Genomic DNA, 22,074 nt, shown 5'->3' on the forward strand with positions numbered 1-22,074 from the left:
AAAAGAATGAATTATTAAGTAAATATGTATACTTTTTTAAAAATCACATTTAAGGTCCCTATTTCATACTACACAGAGAAACATTCATTTCGATTAAAATTTTAAAGGTAACAAAGGCCAGAAGACATGCATATTATAAGCTTAGAGATTCCAAGTATGATACCAACAGCAGAAACCATAAATACATTTAGGCACTTATATTTAAAATTTTTGTACAAAAGTACAATTACGACCAAAATTAAAAGGTAAAGGAAAAATATTCGAGTTATATGTAGAAAACAAAGGTGGAAGCTCTTTATATATATATATATATATATATAATTTGTATTACTAAATAAAATGAGTACATAAAGAAAAAAGTAAAGGGTATGAAGCTCATGAGACAGCCAAAGCTCATGAGACAGCCAAACATAAAAAGAAGTTTAAAAGCAAATATGAATCAAGCAATCAAGCAAATATGAAATCAAATGTGATACTATTCATTATTAAAGTTTGCTAATTAAAGTGATAACCAGTGCTTATGAGAGGATGCAAAAATTAAAAGTTAAAAATTAAATTCCTAAACATTGCTGATGTGAGAGTAACAATTTGAACTTCATTTTTCTTACCTATGAAGTTATCATAGTAATGATGATCTTAACAATCTGGAAATAGCTATCAAAGATTTTAAAAGATTCAATAAGTCTAATATCTGCCTATGGAATTATCAAAGATGTCCATGAGGATGGATGTAGTGTAGTCATTCAGTCGTGTTCAACTCTTTGCAACCCCATGGACTGTAGCCCACCAGGCTCCTCTGTCCATGGGATTCTCCAGGCAAGAATACAGGAGTGGGTAGCCATTCCCTTCTCCAGGGGATCTTCCCAACCCAGGGATCAAACCTGGGTCTCCTGCATTGCAGGTAAATTCTTTACCATCTGAGTCACCAGAGAAGTCTGTCTATAGGAAGGAAACTGCAAAGCTTTGAAATGTTCATTTTTTTTTTTAATGTAAAAAATCAATTTTGGATGCCAGATCAATTTAGAGGAAGAAAAGGGATGCTAAAACCAAGATGAAAACAACAAAAAAATTTCTTTGCTTATTAAAACAGAGAAGTCAAAATTGAAAACATACTTTTTTGTCATATCTGTTCTTTAGACCAGACTTTCCCTTCATGGAACACTGAAGAATATGGATAGTTCTGTTTTTGAATGGGACTTCCCAGGTGGTGCTTGTGGTAAAGAATCTGCCTGCCAATGTAGGAGATGCAAGAGATGCGGGTTTGATCCCTGGGTAGGGAAGATTCCCCTAGAGGAGGAAATGGCACCCCACTCCATTATTTTTGCCTGGAAAATTCTATGGGCAGAAGAGCCTGGCGGGCAACAGTCCGTGCTGCCACAGAGAGTTGGGCACGACTGAGCACACACACATGCGTCATTTTTGAATGTGTATCAACGAGTCTCTTGCTCTAAGTTATTTTTACAAGAAAAATTTCATTGAACCATCATGGGCCGAGAGCAAAATCAATCTAGTTCAAGAATTGTTCTAAAACATAAAAAATTAATTAAAATTAAATAATTATGGTACAATAGGATGAAACACTATACAGTTATTAAAAATTATCATCTTGAGGCACATGAGAAAACATCAATTAAATATTAATCTACATAAAAAGGCAACTTATAAAACTACAATTATTTAATATGTATAATACGGTGTTTAATAACCATATACATTCTTCCTTTTATAAAAGAGGAAAAGTTAAAAGGAAATATACAAGAATGTAAACAGCTTCTATCTCCAGTGGGGGGATTGGGTTTTTTTCCTATACTTTTCTATATTTCCAATTTTTTTTTTACAGTGAATGTCTTTTACTTTCTTGAATAACATGAAAAATATTTTAAAACCTAACTTACTGAAATTTGAATTATGCAGATTTTCTAGGAAGCCATTTTTTGGCAAATAAATTTAAAAAAGGGAATGGTTGTGACTAGAAGTCCATTCAGAAAGGAAGACTGAGGGGATGGCATGCCATTTTTGTCTGTAAGAAAATCCAGCTGAAATCCGCATGGTTGGTGACCAGCTAAAAAAAAGACCAAATGGGCTGCGGCTGTAGCAAAGCTGGCAGCATTCTTCATGGAAGGTCCTGCGCAGCAGAGGGGCAGAGGCTTCCGAATAGGAGCTTTGAACAGTGTCCCTCACTCCCTAGCTGGTGTCCAGCAGGACCGCTGAAAGGACTTCAAAGGACCATGTAGTCCATCCATCACTCGCCCAGCAGGCAGCACACACCCCAACACCCCTGCCCAGAGAATCTCACATTGGTTAACTCATCCTGCAAAGATGCACATCAGTGGTTAACTCCAAGCCCTGAGTGAGATAGCAACTGGTAGACCTGGCCAACTCTGCTCTCAGGCTTAACTGGTTTCAACCTTTGAGCTGGAGTCTGGATCTGGGTAGAGCCACTGCCATCCCCAGCTGAGGTTGCCAGGGCCTTGGCAGAATCCTGGGGCTGAGCTCTGTCCATGGAGCGAGACAGCTCTGGGCATGGAAAAGCCAGGGGAGGCTGGGCGCCAGCCTCCTCTCCAGCTGTTTTCAATAAGGCTCCACTTCTGAGGTTGCTGGCAGACCTCTGGAAAGGTCTGAACCAACCTCACATAATGTTTTCCATCAAACCCACAATTAAGTAATATTCTCTTAACTCATGAACTGCACATGAAACCTTTTTCCTGTCACTTCTCAGCTCCTCTCCTAAGCAACCTACCAGTAGGTCATGCTAGGGTGAAAGCACTTTTGCAGGGTCAGCAGAGACCATAGTACAGGCTTCCCAAGGCCATTGCTATGCCTGTTCCTGCTACACAGGGATGGAAGGGTTGGACATTCGGCCTCACAATGTATACACCACACTACACGTGTCATTTCATTTAATCCTCCCAGTGGCCCTGGAAGGTCAGCACCGCTGCTGCTGCTAAGTTGCTTCAGTCGTGTCCGACTCCGTGTGACCCCATAGACGGCAGCCCACCAGGCTCCCCCGTCCCTGGGATTCTCCAGGCAAGAACACTGGAGTGGGTTGCCATTTCCTTCTCCAATGCATGAAAGTGAAAAGTGAAAGTGAAGTCGCTCAGTCGTGTCCGACTCTTAGCGACCCCATGGACCTCAGCCTACCAGGCTCCTCCGTCCATGGGATTGTCCAGGCAAGAGTACTGGAGTGGGGTGCCATCGCCTTCTCCGAAGGTCAGCACTGCTATGCTAATTTTACAGATAATAAAAATGAAGTTCAAAGAAGATAAGTCATTTGCACAAGGTCCCCAGATTCATGATTTTTCCACTACAGCCTTTCAAGGAGGTCAAACAGGATTATAGGCAAGAAAATGTGAGATATCACAAAGCTATTACAAGACCATCTAGTCTTCTTGGCAAGATATTTCACCAGTACCCCTCTACTCCCAGGGTATTCTTGAGAGCACAGTTAAGCATCACAGACTTATTTTGTAACAGAATAAATTAGTGACTCTTAGAATACACACCAGGCCTCCCTGTCCATCACCAACTCCCGGAGTCTACCCAAACTCATGTCCATCGAGTCAGTGACGCCATCCAACCATCTCATCCTCTGTTGTCCCCTTCTCCTCCTGCCCTCAATGTTTCCCAGCATCAGGGTCTTTTCAAATGAGTCAGCTCTTCGCATCAGGTGGCCAAAGTATTGGAGTTTCAGTTTCAACATCAGTCCTTCCAATGAACACTCAGGACTGACCTCCTTTAGGGTGGACTGATTGGATCTCCTTGCAGTCCAAGGGACTCTCAAGAGTCTTCTCCAACACCACAGTTCAAAAGCATCAATTCGTAAGTGCTCAGCTTTCTTTATAGTCCAGCTCTCACATCCATACATGACCACTGGCATGCTGCAGTCCATGGGGTCACAAAGAGTTGGACACGACTGAGCCACTGAACTGAACTGAACTGAGAATGATCTAGGATGGATCCCATTTTCTCCATGAGGTCTTCTGAGTGCTTCTTGCCAATAGCTTTTATTACATATTTTGTAGTATTTTATACTCTGACCAAAGGGCATTAGGTCTCATTTACTGAGGAGGTTTGTTCATTCACTCACTTGACAAAGGCCTATAAAGCACCCTTCCCTGGTACTGTGCCAGACATTTGTAAGAGATACATGCATGATTATGAACTAGTCTGGTCTCAGGGAGAACTCTCTCTCAGAGAGGAGATGGAGAAGACAGATCCAACATAGGAAACCTTAGAAAGCAAGTGCACACACACATTTCACCACCCTAATCAGGCTGCACCCGTGCTTGGTGAACAAGAACTGAGTCTTCAGTGCTTTCTGCGCCGAGGAGCTACCCCAGTTTCTGGAGTACCCCTGTGTTAGAGTCAGCACAGAGGACCCAGCCCCTATCTTGGGAAGCCCCCTTTCTTCTAGGGCAGACAGTATCCACCTCTAAGTCTCCCCCTCTGGGATCCAATGAAGACAAATATACTCTGAATAAGGGTATGATTCAAAGTGAAAGATTAAAATGAGTGAATATGTAGTCCAGAAGAAAAGCGATGTGTGGAAAAGAGAAAAAGAAAAGCAAGGAGAAGTTCAAGGCCTGACCCTGTGTGGTCAGTGGAATCTTCCAGCCTGAAACTATGAGATCTAATCCATCCCTTTGTGTCTGACACCAGGAAAAGGAAGCCAGCGCCAGGAGGTTAACGCAGAGGCAGATGCAGACTGGGGCCCTGAGAAGGATCCTGGCTCAGACTGCAATTTGGCAGATACAGAAAGGAATCAGGCTGTGAGCTGAGGCAGCAAGAAGCTGGTGGAGACAAATTGACAAACTGAGTTTGCATCTCCCAGATGAAGGAGCTATGTCAGGCCAAACAGTCTTTTGGAAAGCATTTGAGCTTAAAAATGCCCAAAGCCCTTGTCCTCATAATCCCTCTACTGCAAACTAATCAACCCCCAAAATAAAATATTAGTTATTGAATTGAAACCTTCACGTACAAAGATGTTCACCAGAATTTAATTTATAAAAGGAAATACTGGAAACCACCTAGATAATCACCAGTGCATTCAGTAAATTGTAACATATCAAATGTAATGGAATGTTGACCATTAAAATTATATTGACAGAGTGATTTGAAAAATAATATGTTGGGGGGAAAAAGGGCGGATGCAAAACAGTATAAATGATGTATAGACAGTTTTAGGAGAATATAAATGATTTTTAGAGTGGTGCTTTGGACAGATGAGTAATCCTGATCTTATTACCAGTATAACGTACACCATTTTATTAGGGAACTACTATGTATTGATATCAACCCTCCCAACAATAATGCTGTGAAGCAGGAATTATTATTTCCAGCTCCCTATGGAGCTTAGAGAATCGACTTCCTGGCTGCAAAGTCTGTGCCCTTTCTACTCCTCCCATTGCCCTATGGCCCGAAGGTTCCCTACCCTATATTTTATGACCATTTAAGCCCTGGCAAGGCCACATTTACAAGCACTGGGCTGACCATTGCTTCTTGATGAAGGCAAGATGAACTAGGCCTCCCAGAGGCACTTACCAACCCTATGCCATAGCTGGTGTCCCATCTCCTGACCCATATCCCTCTAAGCCCTGAAACTTTGGAGAGATCATGCCTGACTAGTGGGCACTGGGAGGTTCAAGAAGCATCACCATATGTAGCACAGAGAGCTCAGGACCACAGGGAGATGGGGTGAGGAGCAACTGGCGGGGGCGGGGGGGGGGGGGGCATTGAATTGGTTTAGAAGCAAGGAGAACAGATAGCTGGGTGACGTGAGTTCTGGGGAGGAAGGGATTGTAGACCAGAGAACAACAACAGAGCCAGGATCCTTCACAATTCGGCCCAATAGCATCTCCTCAGTTCAGTTCAGTTCAGTCGATCAGATGTGTCTGACTCTTTGTGACCCCATGGACTGCAGCACACCAGGCTTCCCTGTCCATCACCAACTCCCGGAGTCTACCCAAAGTCATGTCCATCCAACCATCTAATCCTCTGTCATCCCCTTCTCCTCCTGCCTTCAATCTTTCCCAACATCAGGGTCTTTTCAAATGAGTCAGCTCTTCGCACAAGGTAGCCAAAGTATTGGAGTTTCAGCTTCAACATCAGTCCTTCCAATGAACACTCAGGACTGATCTCCTTTAGGATGGACTGGTTGGATCTCGTTGCAGTCCAAGCGACTCTCAAGAGTCTTCTCCAACACCACAGTTCAAAAGCATCAATTCTTCGGTGCTCAGCTTTCTTTATACTCCAACTCTCACATCCATACATGACTACTGGAAAAACCATAGCCTTGACTAGATGGACCTTGGTTGGCAAAGTAATGTCTCTGCTTTTTAATGTGCTGTCTAGGTTGGTCATAACTTTCCTTCCAAGGAGTAAGCGTCTTTTAATTTCATGGCTGCAATCACCATCTGCAGTGATTTTGGAGCCCCAGAAAATAAAGTCAGCCATTGTTTTCACAGTTTCCTCATCTGTTTGCCATGAAGTGATGGGACTGGATGCTATGATCTTAGTTTTCTGAATGTTGAGCTTTAAGCCAACTTTTTCACTCTCCTCTTTCACTTTCATCAAGAGGCTCTTTAGTTCCTCTACACTTTCTGCCATAAGGGTGGTGTCATCTGCATATCTGAGGTTATTGATATTTCTCCAGGCAATCCTGATTCCAGCTTGTGTTTCATCAAACCCAGCATTTCTCATGATGTACTCTGCATATAAGTTACATAAGCAGGGTGACAATATACAGCCTTGACATACTCCTTTGCCTATTTGGAACCAGTCTGTTGTTCCATGTCCACTTCTAACTGTTGCTTCCTGACCTGCATATAGGTTTCTCAAGAGGCAGGTCAGGTGGTCTGGTATTCCCTTCTCTTTCAGAATTTTCCACAGCTTGTTGTGATCCACACAGTCAAAGGCATTGGCATAGTCAATAAGGCAGAAATAGATGTTTTTCTGGAACTCTCTTACTTTTTCAATGATCCAGTGGATGTTGGCAATTTGATCTCTGGTTCCTCTGCCTTTTCTAAAACCAGCTTGAACATCTGGTAGTTCATGGTTCATGTATTGTTGAAGCCTGGCTTGGAGAATTTTGAGCATTACTTTACTAGCGTGTGAGAAGAGTGCAATTGTGCGGTAGTTTGAGCATTCTTAGGCATTGCCTTTCTTGGGGATTGGAATGAAAACTGACCTTTTCCAGTCCTGTGGCCACTGCTGAGTTTTCCAAATTTGCTGGCATATTGAGTGCAGCACTTTCACAGCATCATCTTTTAGGATTTGAAATAGCCCAACTGGAATTCCATCACCTCCACTAGCTTTGTTCGTAGTGATGCTTCCTAAGGCCCACTTGACTTCCTATTCCAGGATGTCTGGCTCTAGGTGAGTGATCACACCATTTTGATTATCTGGGTTGTGAAGATCTTTTTTGTACAGTTCTTCTGTGTATTCTTGCCACCACTTCTTAATATCTTCTGCTTCTGTTAGATCCATACCATTTCTGTCCTTTATTGAGCCCATCTTTGGCATGAAAAGTTCTTTTGGTATCTCTAATTTTCTTGAAGAGATCTCTAGTCTTTCCTATTCTATTGTTTTCCTCTATTTCTTTGCACCGATCACTAAGGAAGGCTTTATCTCTCCTTGCTATTCTTGGGAACTCTGCATTCAAATGGGTATATCTTTCCTTTTGTCCTTTGCTTTTCACATCTCTTTTCACAGCTATATTTTATAGCATCTCTTACTGGCTTTAAAATTTAGAAAGTTCTCCTTATTTATGCACAGGAAATGTACACATATTCCCAAGTACATAGCATAAGAGAGCTCCTACCAGTTATGTCTTGTGAATACATCTCCTGAGTGAATGAGTTTATTTTTGAAGGACAAATAAGTCTCGTACCATCATGACTTTAGGAAGCTTATCAGTTTAGTTAAGTTCAATCGCTCATTCCTGTCCGACTCTTCATGACCCCATGGACTGCAGCACACCAGGCCTCCCTGTCCATCACCAACTCCCCGAGCTTACTCAAACTCATGTCCATTGAGTTGGTGATGCCATCCAACCATCTCATCCTCTGTCATCCCCTTCTCCTCCTGCCTTCAAGCTTTCCCAGCATCAGGGTCTTTTCAAATGAGACAGTTCTTCGCATTGGGTGGCCAAAGTACTGGAGTTTCAGCTTCAGCATCAGTCCTTCCAATGAATATTCAGGAATGATTTCCTTTAGTTTGGACTGGTTGGATAGGACGCTTATAGTCACGTGTGAAGCCCATCCTGATCAACTCTACAAGACTGTACACCACGAATTTCTGGTGTTTATCTTACCCAGGGTCCATTATTCCCTCCTCATACTTTCTCTTTGCTCTTTTCTGATCTCTCACCTCCACCCTAGTAGCGGATTAGAAGCATTATAAAATTTAATTTATATGGTGGCAATAGCACCCCTAAAGGGGTGAAAATTGGTTTGGAGAGAAATCATACTCTTTATATGTATAAAGCACTATATACACACAGTTCATAAAGAGAGAGTATGTCCTTGAGAACCACTGACCTCTATGAGTCAGCCCTGTGCTCGAGCAATAAAGTGAACACCTTTCCTTGACCCAAGATTGTCAGACACATCATTCCCAGAAGTAAATGACACGCAGATGCAAGTCCAGTCCCCTGCTGTCTCATGGCCTCAGCCACGCCCATGAGCTCTGCCACCCTTGTACAGCTGAAACCTGCAGCCATAACCTTTGGTTCCATCTCTCGAGACCAATAATCTCATGTCAGTGGCTTGGAGAAGAACCTGTGTATAGGGATAGTGTACTCAGATGAGGATTCCATGGTCTCACCTCAGTGGGGCTGGGATGGGAATTTCCAAGCATTCTGCTGGGTTCTGATGGACCCTACTTTGAGAAACATGGCAACCCACTCCAGTACTCTTGCTTGGAGAATCCCATGGATGGAGGAGCCTGGTGGGCTACAGTCCATGGGGTCACAAAGAGTTGGACACGACTGAGCGACTTCACTACTCCTATTACACTACACAAGGTCTCCACCAATGACTCAGGCACCTAGGCATCCAGGTCTTACCCAGACTCCAAAAAGTCATGCTCTGGCTGTTAAAAATGAAAGGGTCGGGATGGGTTGGTGACTGACTTGACTTTTACAAGAGCTGTGCCCCAGGTAAGTCATTAATCAGGCACCAGAGTTCCTCACATGTGTGTGAGGAACCCACCGGTTCTAGGTCATTATGTGCCCCACTTCCAGAAATCAAGGTCTCCCCTCTCCTCTCTGGACTAAACTGTGGCCAGTGTCCCCGTCCTCTGGCCCCACAGAGTATGGCATTTACTGGGGTAGTGTCTGTCTCTAAGGAGCCTGGCTGTGGGGGCTGCAGCCCAGGGAACCAGCCTCCATGGCCTCAACTTCCCCTCAGTGCTCACCAAGGAGGTGAGGCCAGCGTGACAGGCTGTGGAAAGTATGTCCAGGTGCCTGGCTCCCTCAGCCTCACGCCTTTAAAGTTGGGATCCAGGTTTGATTTGCTTTTCCTTGCCTTTCTGGTTCCAACTCTTCCAGGCTCATTTTTCACTCCCCTGTCAGGCTTCCCAGAGCTGGGGGGACAGCCGAGCCAAGTCCTTCACACTCCACAGACAACCCTTCCCACAGCCCCATCCACACTCCAGCGCTCAACAGGCCCCCACCCTGCTCCCACTGCCTCAGCCTGCCCTGAATCCTGAGGGAGTTTTCTGAGGGAAACGGACATGCGTCTCTTAGAGAAGTAGCTCAGGGACCAGGGTGTCACCCATCAGAGAACATGACAGCCTGTTTCTTATTCTCATATCACTCGGCCAGCCCTGTCAGGACACATCTATTCACCATCACTGTGCCCCACACACTCTCAGTTCAGAGTGCTCCTGAGCAGAGGTAGGGGGCGGGACTGGTGTGTGTGGACTGGGTGTGGAGAAGCGGATTCACAGCCTCAGCTGACTGACAGTATGAATCTCCTGAACGGAGAGACAGTCTCCCAATCCTCTCTGACATCATTTTACCCCCAGTGCACAAACAGCCTGCACAAAGCTACTGTTCACTGAACTGAATTCACCTGTAAACAGCCCACTCAGGTCAGCCTTCCCGAGTGTCACGGCTTCATGTAGTAGTTGGGGTCAGCTGGTCGGCACACCGATAAAGCCACTAGGTCTCTACTCCAAAATCTTGTTTAAATTTTATGTCACGGAATCATGGAATGTTAGAGCAGGAAGAGGCTTCAGAGTCATAGGTCCAAGCTGTTTATTTATAGATGAGGAAAAGAAAGCCCAGAGGTCAGGGCAAATTAGAGACAAAGACCCAGGCATACAACCACCAGCCCAACTCCCAGCCTGACTTGTGGATCCCAAATACTCCAGTCCTCAGAGGCTGATACAACTCTCCTTAAACACTTCCCATTCTGAGCAACTAAAACCGTACCTGGCTCGTGGTAAAGTGCTCAATTAACATTAGTAAAATGGACCAAATCAACACTCAAAATCTACCTTATATAAAAGCAGGACATTACTTTAGTGATACAAGAGATTAAAACTTGGAAAATTCACAGACTTGAACAAATAATCTCTCCTTATTGGGCACTTACAAGGAGCTGGGACTGAGGTGTGTTTTCAATGAATTAGACATGGGAAATAGGGAACACATGGTACAATATACAAATCATAGAATTTCAGATCACAAAGGGCCTTCAGGGGGATCTAAATTATCTTGTTATAAGAAATCTGAGAATCAGGGAGGTTTGGTGGTTTGTTGAAAGTTTTAAGGCAGCTTCACAGGAACCAGATGGAGAAGGCAATGGCACCCCACTCCAGTACTCTTGCCTGGACAATCCCATGGATGGAGGAGCCTGGAAGGCTGCAGTCCATGGGGTCCGTAAGGGTCAGACACGACTGAGTGACTTCACTTTCACTTTTCACTTTCATGCATTGGAGAAGGAAATGGCAACCCACTCTGGTGTTCTTGCCTGGAGAATCCCAGGGATGGGGGAGCCTGGTGGGCTGCCGTCTATGGGGTCGCACAGAGTCGGGCACGACTGAATTGACTTAGCAGCAGCATAGGAACCAGAACCCTAGTCCAGAGTTCTTTCTACCACATGCTATGTTTTCATCCCATTGAATTCTAAACTGTAGAGTGCAGAATAAAACCCTTCTAAACTGTGGCAATAGAAAAGAATACAATGGACTGTAGGGGCTAGAAAAGGCTTCAGAGAAAAGTTTAATTCTCCATTACCAAAACTGATAATCCATTAGGTGCAAGCTTACTGATGCTGTTGATTCCATTCTTTTCTGTGTAGTCTCAAGATCCAGAGTACAGAGGAAACCTGACTCAGTTTGGCCAACTTTTAAGAAAGTTCCAACTTAATTGTTAACTTCATTTAAAGTTGGAAGAAAGTTTTGTATTATAAGAAATGTGAACACCTTGGGGTTCTTCAGACATTGTGTCTATGTGAAAAAATAAACCAGACCTTCCCACCTAGATCCCTACTGATGAACGCCAAACTGGCACTGCACACCCATCCCTCCAGCCACTGTGAGCAGAGAGTAAGAAAAGCCTAATCTGGCATCTCCATTTCTCAGTGCTCATTTTGCCACACAATTTTATTTCCGTTTCAAGGCAAACAGTCAACTAATCAGAAACATGTTAAAATAACAGAAGCCCAAAGGCCTTATTAGTAGAGACAGATGTATCTAGGTAGCACTCAGATTCTCTTCCTTGAGAGGTAAACTCACCACAAAATTAAAAAACACAAGACACTTAGAGAACTTACAGCAACAAAAAATTCTGTTTATGTGGTTCCAAATCCTCTTCTAATTTTAGGTAGTGAACACATACATGCTTTTACATGGCAGTGATCAGACTGCTCAGAGTCCTCGCTCTACTTCTCTCTCCACTTTGTGTTATTCACACACATTTCCACTGATGGGCATAGCTCCCATAATGATGTGTTTGTTTAAGTACCTCCTTTTGAGCACAAACTGCTTCCTGTTTTATTATATTTGGTTCAAACATCTTTGTACAAACTCCTTCTTTCCTTCTTCAAGAGTTAACTTACAGTGTCAAAAGCAGAATTCTTGACAAAGCACATCCATGTTTTATTGCGCCTGTAACATTCTGTCAATCTAAGCCCCAGAAAGGCTAAACCAACAATGGGTGCTCCCAGCATGCTTTCCTGTTTCCTCAGTTCCCAGCGCTGGGCTCTCGGCATTAATATGTTGCTATTAGATAGTTTTTCAGGTACATAAATATTTTTCAAGTTATTTTAATTTCCAGTGTTCTAGTTGTAGGCAGTGTCGGTATTTTGATTAAGTGCTGTAGCCTACCAGGCTCCTCTGTCCATGGGATTTTCCAGGCAATAGTACTGGAGTGGATTGCCATTTCCTTCTCCAGCGGATCTTCCCGACCCAAGGATCAAACCCGGGTCTCCCGCATTGTAGACAGACGTTTTACTGTCTGAGCCACCAGGGAAGTCACATATATTTTTCCACATATATTTTTATGTTTCTTTCAATGCAAACTGTGTATTCATCTTTGACCATTTATCAGTTAGAATCTGGACATTGAACTCAGGTACCACATCTTTTTACAGGCAATTTTATTGTGCCCTTTAGAAATCACAGAAGTAATTCCTGCCTACTATTTAAAAAATTCAAGCTATAAAAACATGCATAAAGTAAAAGGTAAAAGTTGAAGGTACAAAATGATGAAAGGTTTCTTTCCCTCTCACTCTTTGCCCTCCCTGCAATTGTATCACTTACCAAATATAACCATTGAAATAATCTTTCTAGTCTTCTTATCATTAAACTCTGTAATGCTAGATAATCTACTCTGGGTCTATTTCTTGATCTAAAAATTTAGAAAGCACTTAGTGGATACCTACAATAAATGAGAAATTTCACTGACTTGTGCTACCTCCCTCTCACCAATCATTTTTTGATTTTTAGGTCTTCTATTGTACATTTATGGCAAGATCACAAATTCAAATGCCTAGCGAGTCTGGGCAGCATACACATGTATAGAAAGTGAGTGGGGACAAGAAATGTCACGAGGCTCTTTCTACCCATCTGTAGCTTTTCCCCTATTAACATGAACGTGATTAGGGAAACAGCAAAGTCATAACTGGCAACAGATTCTTGCCCATGTTGGGAGATGACTGGGAGTGGGCGGTGGGGGGAGACTATAAAAACCTGGCAAAGATGAGCTTAGATGTAGGGATAGTGTCCACTGACCAAGTGTTGCCATGTGGAATTGCTGCCTGATATTTTTTTGAGAAAAGCCATTCAGAAATGAATTGTCTGTGTAAGTTCTCCATTTGTAAATCTTAGCTCAAATTTTTTTGAGAATACTGCTGACCAAATGTAAAAGGTCTGTGTGCCAAATATGGCCGATGGGCTGACCATTTTCTACCTCTATCATTATGGTTTTAAGTCATACGCCCAGGTCTCTGTTATTTGACCCATCTGTTTTAGATGGCATCTCACTTCCCACCATGTAAGATGAGGACTGTAGTGCCCTTGTAGTTTTCTCTTCCTCTCCTCTCCTCAACCTTACCATTCACCATTCCTTTGCTTATGGCTTGCCAAAGCTTACAGAGTTTACTTTCTGTTCTGTAACTATAACTAACACTTTTGAGCTTTGTCTAAAGGTTGACTTTTCAAAAAGAACAAGTTCTTGATAGCAATATTACATTGTACAAATATTTTCTTCAAACATCTGGTGGCCATGAATTAACTCTTCACAACCTATGACTGATGAACTAGTTTCCAAATGTAGCCTTTCCATCCCCTGGGTGTAGTCGTATCTCCCTCAGTGAGGGGCTTGACTGCAAGCTCCATGTCCCTGAGTGGGGCATGTCTACTGGAGGGCTTCACTTGGAGTGTCTGGGCATGGAGTAACTGGACAGCAACTGGACGTCCAACACATTTTACCTGGTGGCAAAGCACAAAGACTTTCTGATACTGATTACCATCCACACCATGAGCTTTGGTTTTCTCCATAGAGATATTAAACAAACATCCCTTAGCCACCCTGATACCTGCCCTAGAGTTCACTCTTAGCTTCCAAATCCTTTCATTTCAAATATGTGGCTCTCATATGTTACAGCATGGACACCCCTCATCCACTAATTCCCCTCTCCTGTTGTCCGTGCAACTCTAAATTAACTGTTTCTAACCCTTTCTGCTCATTTCAATGGCATATTTGCAGGGAGGAGAAGTTAACAAATCTGTTCAGCCTGAATTTTGAATCAGAGCAGCCACCAACTGCTGACAATTGTAGTTTCAGCATGACCTGTCCTGTCATTTCCATTCTGCTGCTTTTTCTCCGAATACTTCCGGGACCCTCTGACACCAGGCAACCCACCTCCAGCCTCCTTGTCATGAGAATTCTGGAATCACTTGGAATAGATGGCCACAGAAATTTTGGGAACATGTTCAGCTTGTTGGAACGCCAAGATTACCACTCTTCAATGAAAGTGGAAGACAAAGATTCATTCATCAAGGGATTATATTTTTCTTTGAATGAATTTTATGCCCTAAGAAAATTCTCAAGAATCTAATGTCTACTTTCTACTACGAATGGAACAGCTATTGTCAATATATCTTCTAGTTGTGGATCTCTGGTTACATGGGGACTGAATTAAATGCAAGAGAGGCCGTGATCAGCCCTCCCTGATAGAGTTTTCTGTGATAATAGAAATGTTCAATAATCTGTGCTGCCCAACACGGTAGCTATTATCCACATGTGGATATTGAGCACTGAAAATTTAAGTAGTCACATGTGGCTCTCGTACTGGACAATGCAGTTCTAGACCTCAAACAACTCATTCGCAATGAGGAAGCAAAAGACAATAAACAATAACTGATAAAGCTGCACATTAATTTTAAAAAGTGAGTCATATAAGTATTATAGGAATTCAGAGGGGGAAGCAATTGAGGGCTAGAAAGCTAAGAATTAGCTCAGATTTACCTATGGTGTAGATCTATGTGCTAACATCTAAAAAGAAATGCCAAGAGATGTTAAGCAAAAAGAGCAAGTTGCAGATCAGTGCATGTACATGGGTCTATTTGTATATGCAAAATCATATGCAGATTTATGCTTATATTTACATGGAATATTTCTGGAAGGATACCCAAATTGTTAATAGTGTGTACCTCTGGAAGTAAGGGTCAAGGCACAGAACATTTTTACTTTTGCTGGAATGCTTGTTTTAAAAATAGTTTAACATTTAAATAATTATTTTCTTTATAATAAAATTATAAGCACAGAGATGATTAATGAATAATACATTTTTAAAAGGCCAAGGTAGTCAACTCTTTCCTGTGGTTATTACTCACGAAAGATTTTATGTGATTATTGGGAATTTTCTACATCCTATTACCATGGTTCTTCTGTCCTCTAATAAAATGCTTTAAAGATAAAATATACTTAAGGAAAGTAGCCTGAAGGAGGTAGGGTTTAAATGGACCTTGATGCTGGATAAGATGGTGTGGGAGAAGGATAAAGGCATGATAAAGGCATGACCTGAGGTAAAGAAGGGAGCAGGGATGCATGGATATGGACAGGAATACTGCAGGGAACAGGATGGAGGATGGGGGTGGGGACAACAGCCGTTAAGAAATATGGGACCAAATGCCTATGAACTTGACTGGCAAGAGGTCTGGAGCCAGACCCTATCACCTTCTCAAGGAAACCAAACATTTATTGAGCACCTGTCATGTGGCAGCCACTGTGCTACTCCTGGGGCACAAAGATGAATAAGAAACACCCACTGAGTTCAAGGAACCAGACACCACATGTGAAAGGGATGACATCATACAGTGAGAAGAATACAAGATTTGGACCCAAAAGTACTGCCTCCTTCACTTACTGACATAACCTTGGCAACGTCTGTAGTTACTCTGAGCCCCTGGGTGGTTCTTCTATAAAAATGAGGATATGAGAGCATTATGCTAAAATAAGTCAGATAAAGACAAATGCTGCATGATATCACTTATATGTAGAGTCTAAAAAAATACAACAAATTAGTGAATACAAAAAAAGAAACAGACTCATAGATACAAGAGAACAAATTGATAACCTCAGATATGCAGATGACACCACCTTTATGGCAGAAAGTGAAGAGGAACTCAAAAGCCTCTTGATGAAAGTGAAAGTGGAGAGTGAAAAAGTTGGCTTAAAGCTCAACATTCAGAAAACGAAGATCATGGCATCCGGTCCCATCACTTCATGGGAAATAGATGGGGAAACAGGGGAAACAGTGTCAAACTTTATTTTTTGGGGCTCCAAAATCACGGCAGATGGTGCCTGCAGCCATGAAATTAAAAGACGCTTACTCCTTGGAAGGAAAGTTATGACCAACCTAGATAGCATATTCAAAAGCAGAGACATTACTTTGCCAACAAAGGTCCGTCTAGTCAAGGCTATGGTTTTTCCTGTGGTCATGTATGGATGTGAGAGTTGGACTGTGAAGAAGGCTGAGCGCCAAAGAATTGATGCTTTTGAACTGTGGTGTTGGAGAAGACTCTTGAGAGTCCCTTGGACTGCAAGGAGATCCAACCAGTCCATTCTGAAGGAGATCAGCCCTGGGATTTCTTTGGAAGGAATGATGCTAAAGCTGAAACTCCAGTACTTTGGCCACCTCATGCGAAGAGTTGACTCATTGGAAAAGACTCTGATGCTGGGAGGGATTGGGGGTGGGAGGAGAAGGGGACGACAGAGGATGAGATGGCTGGATGGCATCACTGACTCGATGGACGTGAGTCTGAGTGAATTCCAGGAGTTGGTGATGGACAGGGAGGCCTGGTGTGCTGTGATTCATGGGGTCGCAAAGAGTCGGACACAACTGAGCGACTGAACTGAACTGAACTGAACCAATTGGGAGGGTGGGGAAGGGCACTCTAGTGGTGGAGAGTAAGTGGTACAACTATTGGGTGTAAGATAGGCTACCAAGATGTACTATACAACATGGCAAAAATAGCCAATATCTTGAAATGACTATAAGCATAGTATAACATTTAAAAATTGTATAAATTAAAAAAATTTTTTTAAATGGGGACAAAGTTACTTTGCCATGAGGACAAAAGGACTAAGATCACATGCCTGACACCAATAAGGCAATGACAAATGCTGGTTCCCTTCCGGTGCACTCTGTCCCCATTCCTAAGCAATAGGGAAGATAAAATGCCTTCCTTGTTAGCCCTTTCTCACAAAGGTGATAGCAGAACAAAGTATCCATGTTGCATCTGTGTGGGTGAGCAGGGCTGGGCAAGCAATGCTAGAGGGAGGAAGGAGGAAAGGGCTCAGGGTTGGAGAGCCAGGAGTTGACCGGAAGGGCCTGTGGGCAGCGCTGAGGAACCTCATCGCAGGCTCGAGGATGTTAAGCAGGGAGGTGACAGGCAGACCTGTAAGGCTGTAAGGACGAAGTGGGAGGACCAAAGTCTGGAAGCAAGAAATCAGTTTCCAAACCACTGCAAACCTCATCTTAATCGCCTCTAAATTCCTATAGTACAAACTATTTAATTGTACTATTTCATGCATTTAATTATACTGTCATATCCTACTGTTTTATATGCACAAGTCTTTCTTAAGAACCTGTGGTTAAAACTTACTCATACTTCTGAGCACAGGGAATTCCCTGACGGTCCAGTGGTTGGGACTGGGAGCTTTTACTGCCTCGGCCTGGGTTTAATCGCTGGTTGGGGAACTAAAATTCTGTAAACTGAGCCCCGCCCCACCTTCCCCCAAAAAAGGTTTTTGAGGACAGAAAGCACACTAGATGCTTCCTTCAGATTTCTCTAAGTAGTTGAGCGCTTCTGAGTTAGAAGTGAACTGGGAAGAAGTTAATGGGGGAAGGATACCACTGTTGGTTAAAGTGGAAACTGAGGAGTTATTCACATTGTCATGGATCAAGTCTTCTCTGGTCCCTTCCTCCACCCTCCATGATGAGGCCAGGCCAGCCCTTTATTGTGAAGCCCCTTCAGCAAACACTGAGCCCCTCAGTCTGGACTGAAACCTCATTTGGGCTGTACTTCAAGAGGCACTCAAATATCAGCTCATTTGATTCACAGCACAGCCAGGGCCTATCAACATGTTTGCTTTGTCTGATAAGAATGAATTCCAGGGTGAAAGGGGAGAAATCTCCAGTAATTCCAGCATTTTCTCCTACCATCTCACTCCTTTCGTACTTGGCTCTGTGTGGGGGAGGCAGTCTGCTGGCACTTGGGCTGCCCTCGTGGGCAGCAGAACAGGAGGGGGCATTTCAGTGAGCCGCTGGCATGTGTGGGCGCCCGGCTACCTGTCCACGGAGGCTGCCCGCACCCTGGGCCCAGTAACACCCCACAGGCAGCGGCACACCACACCCTACTTGCGTCTGCACTGTTGGCCCTCCTATGCCCATGGGTGGACAACAGATCCCCACACCTGAGTTTCATCTACCTTTTTAGTCCCCTAAGCAAACCGCTCTCCTTGACCATCGACCCACTCAGTCCCAGGAAATTCTTCTCACGGGAAGAGGCCCATGATGGTGTTAGAAGGGGGCTCAGGGCCTTCTGGTAGAGAATTTCAGAGTTCTGGGTGCTCAGAACATGAGTGTTGGCGTGGTTCCACTGGGTGCATCCCTTGGGCAGACAAGAGGCCCTGCTCTTATGTGACGGTGTGTTCAGATGACGAAACAGGTTTCTACAATGTGGGTTCAGGTTGTCTAAATGTGGTACTGATGAGCTATGGATCCAAAGTTGAATGAGTTCTGGGAAAATACAATCTTCTTAAGCTGGCAGAGCCAAAAAAGAAAGAGGAGGGGGTAGGTAGCTTTGGCCTAAGCAGTAGACCCTGATCAAATAGTAGTTTTCTATAATGACATTAAATCATCACTTAACACCATATGGTTGACTTCCTCTTAAGAAGCCTTAGACCCTGTTGGTTTAAGCCAGATGGCCACAGCCAGGGAGGAGCAAATCTCTCTGGGAGCTTTATCTGCACAGCACATTCAACTCAAGTACTTCCCTCACTGTTGGTAGATTTGGTAAGGGTCTGAAAGGGTTTTTTGGTTCTTCTCTGTGCTGCGTCTTCTCCCCTATTTATTCCCATCATTTAAAGAGACAGTATCTCCATGTGCATCTCGTTAGGTGTTTATCAGTTAGGAACACTTTCTGTAAAATTTCCGGTGTGAATGACCACAGTCAAAGATCCTATCTGGGAAACTCTCTAAGCCTTAGGACTTTTGTGTCTTAGCTGCTGGTCTTTATGCTCCCTCCACTGCTGTGCCCTCCACTACCATGCACATTGCCCATGCCCACCCTGACCAACCCTTTGTATTCTGGCCTGTTCCCTCATAGTTTCAATATGACTGCCTGAGCTCCAGGCATCAAATCAGCAGTTAAGATAGGAAGCAGAGGCGAGGTGGAATATGAGAGAACTAGTGATTTGTTTTAATCAGAAAAGTGGGAGTTTTCCCAAAAATATACAAGCAGACTTCAGCCAAATGTGTCACTAAGCCACTCTTAGCTGCAAAGGCAAACTGTGCAATGGCTTCTGGAACAGAAAAGGAAAGGGCAAAGGGGGCTGGTTGTGGGTTACATGTTGGCCCAAAGCATCTGCCACAAAGTGGAAAAAGCCTAAAGGATATGAGGAGGTGACCCCATTTGGCGCTCGGTCTTTTAAAACAGAAAATTCCTGCTCGTGTCACTCAGACTCTACCTTTCCCTTTTCTGAGGTTGCCAGATCAGGTGCAGTCACCGCACAACCGCATTTTGGTATCCAAACAACCACTTCCTCATTCTGGAGCCATTTGACATGGCTCTACCTTGATGCAAGGCATTCCTTTGTGCCCTCTGCTACAGTGATAATACACACTCACAACATGCTAGTTTATAAAGCACTTTCTATGAAAGACCTTCCCTCTGTGTTTTTCTCTGGAAGTTCTCAGATGGAGCCCAGACACTCCACCGAACATCTCTCTGGAATCTTCTTCCTTCTGTGTCCACTATGCACCAGCATGCTGTCATGGTGGTGTTCTGGGTTAATTCCAGGGAGTTGATGAGTGGTAACGGAGCTCCACAGGCTGACTTCTAAGAAACACATTCACTTTGACCTACAGCCCACATGTAACATACAAAGTCAACTATTTTCTCAATATAAGCAAAATAAAATGCTCACCTGGAGAATGCTCTGCTTTAAGAATACTGCAATCAGCATCATGAATGTATGAAATGCCATTGAATTGTTTAAGATGGTCAAATTTACATATTTGAATGTTACCTCATTTAAAAGAATACTGTTACTACTATACTTTTTGACTTTATGAACTGCTTTTACCATTTTCTTCCTCAATTTGTTTTCTTTTCACATCCCTGCAGGCCAGAAAATATAGAAACAACTAGTTGTTTCTTCTCAGATAAGGTAATCAAGGTCCAGAGAAGGTCCGACCTGCCAACCTGAGGGTAACTGAGCAACAGGGAACTCCAGTGTGTGGACTCCTGGGTCAGTGTTCATTCTACAAAGGTTCCAACTCAAACAGCCCAAAGGCTCAGCTCCTTCATGACCTCCACAGTCAGCAAATGAAACAACACCTCTCCATCTACAGAAGCTAAGATGGATCAATTTCGCTAAGCCATTTTTTTCAAAAGTTCACTTTTAATTTTTTAAGTGTAAATCCAGTGTTCTGTAACATATTCAAAAAGCTGTGCAACCGTGTTGTTCAGTTGCTCAATTGTGTCCAACTCTCTGTGACCCCGTGGACTACACAGTCCATGGAATTCTCCAGGCCAGAATGCTGGAGCGCGTAGCCTTTCCTTCTCTCGGGCATCTTCCTAATCCAGGGATCGAACCCAGGTCTCCCTCATTACAGGTGGATTTTTTACCAGCTGAGCCACAAGGGAAGCCCACTATCTCCCAGAGTTTGCTCAAACTCATGTCCATGGAGTTGATAATGCCATCCAAACATGTGCAGCCATATGCAACCATGTGCAACCATGACCAATACCTAATTTCAGAACATTTTCACCATCCCCAAAAGAAACTCTGCACCCTTCAGCAGTCACTCCCACTCCTCCTCCCTAGCCATCAGCAACCACTCATCTACTTTCTGTTGTCATACATTTGTCTGTTCTAGACATTTCAGATACATGGAATCATCCGATATGTGGTCTTCTGTGTCTGGCTTCTTTCATTTAGCATGCTCATTTTCAGTGTTCATCATGTTGTATCATATATTAAAACTTTAGTCATGTTTCTAAATCCCCAAAGACTTTTCCAGTTGTTTCTTTCCTGCCAGTTATGGGCATGGGAGTATGGGGGACCACAGTTAGAGCAACAGAAAAGAGCATTCATCCTGATAGAGCTCAGAGAGAAGAGCAGACCCCTCAGCAGCATCACCAACATTCCCCTTCTTTAAGCAAAAGATACAATATGACAAGGAACATCAGATCTACCAGCAAACAGTTAACTAGACAGGCCTGAATAGAGAACATAACATAGCCTCTGAATACTCTACCTATGACCACACAGCCAAAAGGCAAGGCCCAGCAACATCCAGGTCCCCTTCCATCCACAGACTTAACTTGTAGACTCAAAGTGCAACCTGTGAGTTCATCATCTCAACTGTCTTTTGCTCAAAGCCTTCCAGCTTCTGAAGCATGTCTTGGGGGAAGACTGCCTGTGTTAAATCCAGGACAAATATTACTTGCAAACCTCCTAACTTCCATGTGCATCTCCAAGTCAAGCTGATGATCTGACTTCCTGGTGGCTTGAGCCAGCAGCTTACTAACGGTCTGTCCAGCTGGACATAACCTCAATGTTCTTACTGATAGTCTTCCCATCTTCTTCTCCTTTCTAGTACAAGGCAGACAAGGAAATATCATTGTCTGTTTGCAGAGGAAGAAATGGATGCCCAGTAAGGGCAAGAGACCAATACTTATTAGCAAAAGGTGACAGAACTGAAATGAGGAGTACGATCTCCTACACCATTGCTTTGGATGTACCAGATTGATACACAAAAGGTTGTTAACCAAATACTCCTTCCAGGTAGGAAGTAAGAGAAAAATGAGAGTTTATTCTCCACTGTCCAG

At 43.4% G+C, this 22,074-nt stretch overlaps 1 protein-coding gene across 6 annotated transcripts in view; it reads right to left on the reverse strand.

Moving 5' to 3' along the window:
* MYLK (myosin light chain kinase) overlaps positions 1 to 22,074 on the reverse strand; it is a 284,510-nt gene that overhangs the window by 168,827 nt on the left and 93,609 nt on the right. The gene's annotated exons all lie outside the window — the stretch shown is intronic.

The sequence above is a fragment of the Bubalus bubalis genome, chromosome 1, assembly GCF_019923935.1.
Source record: "Bubalus bubalis isolate 160015118507 breed Murrah chromosome 1, NDDB_SH_1, whole genome shotgun sequence".
NCBI classification, from domain to species: Eukaryota; Metazoa; Chordata; class Mammalia; order Artiodactyla; family Bovidae; genus Bubalus; species Bubalus bubalis.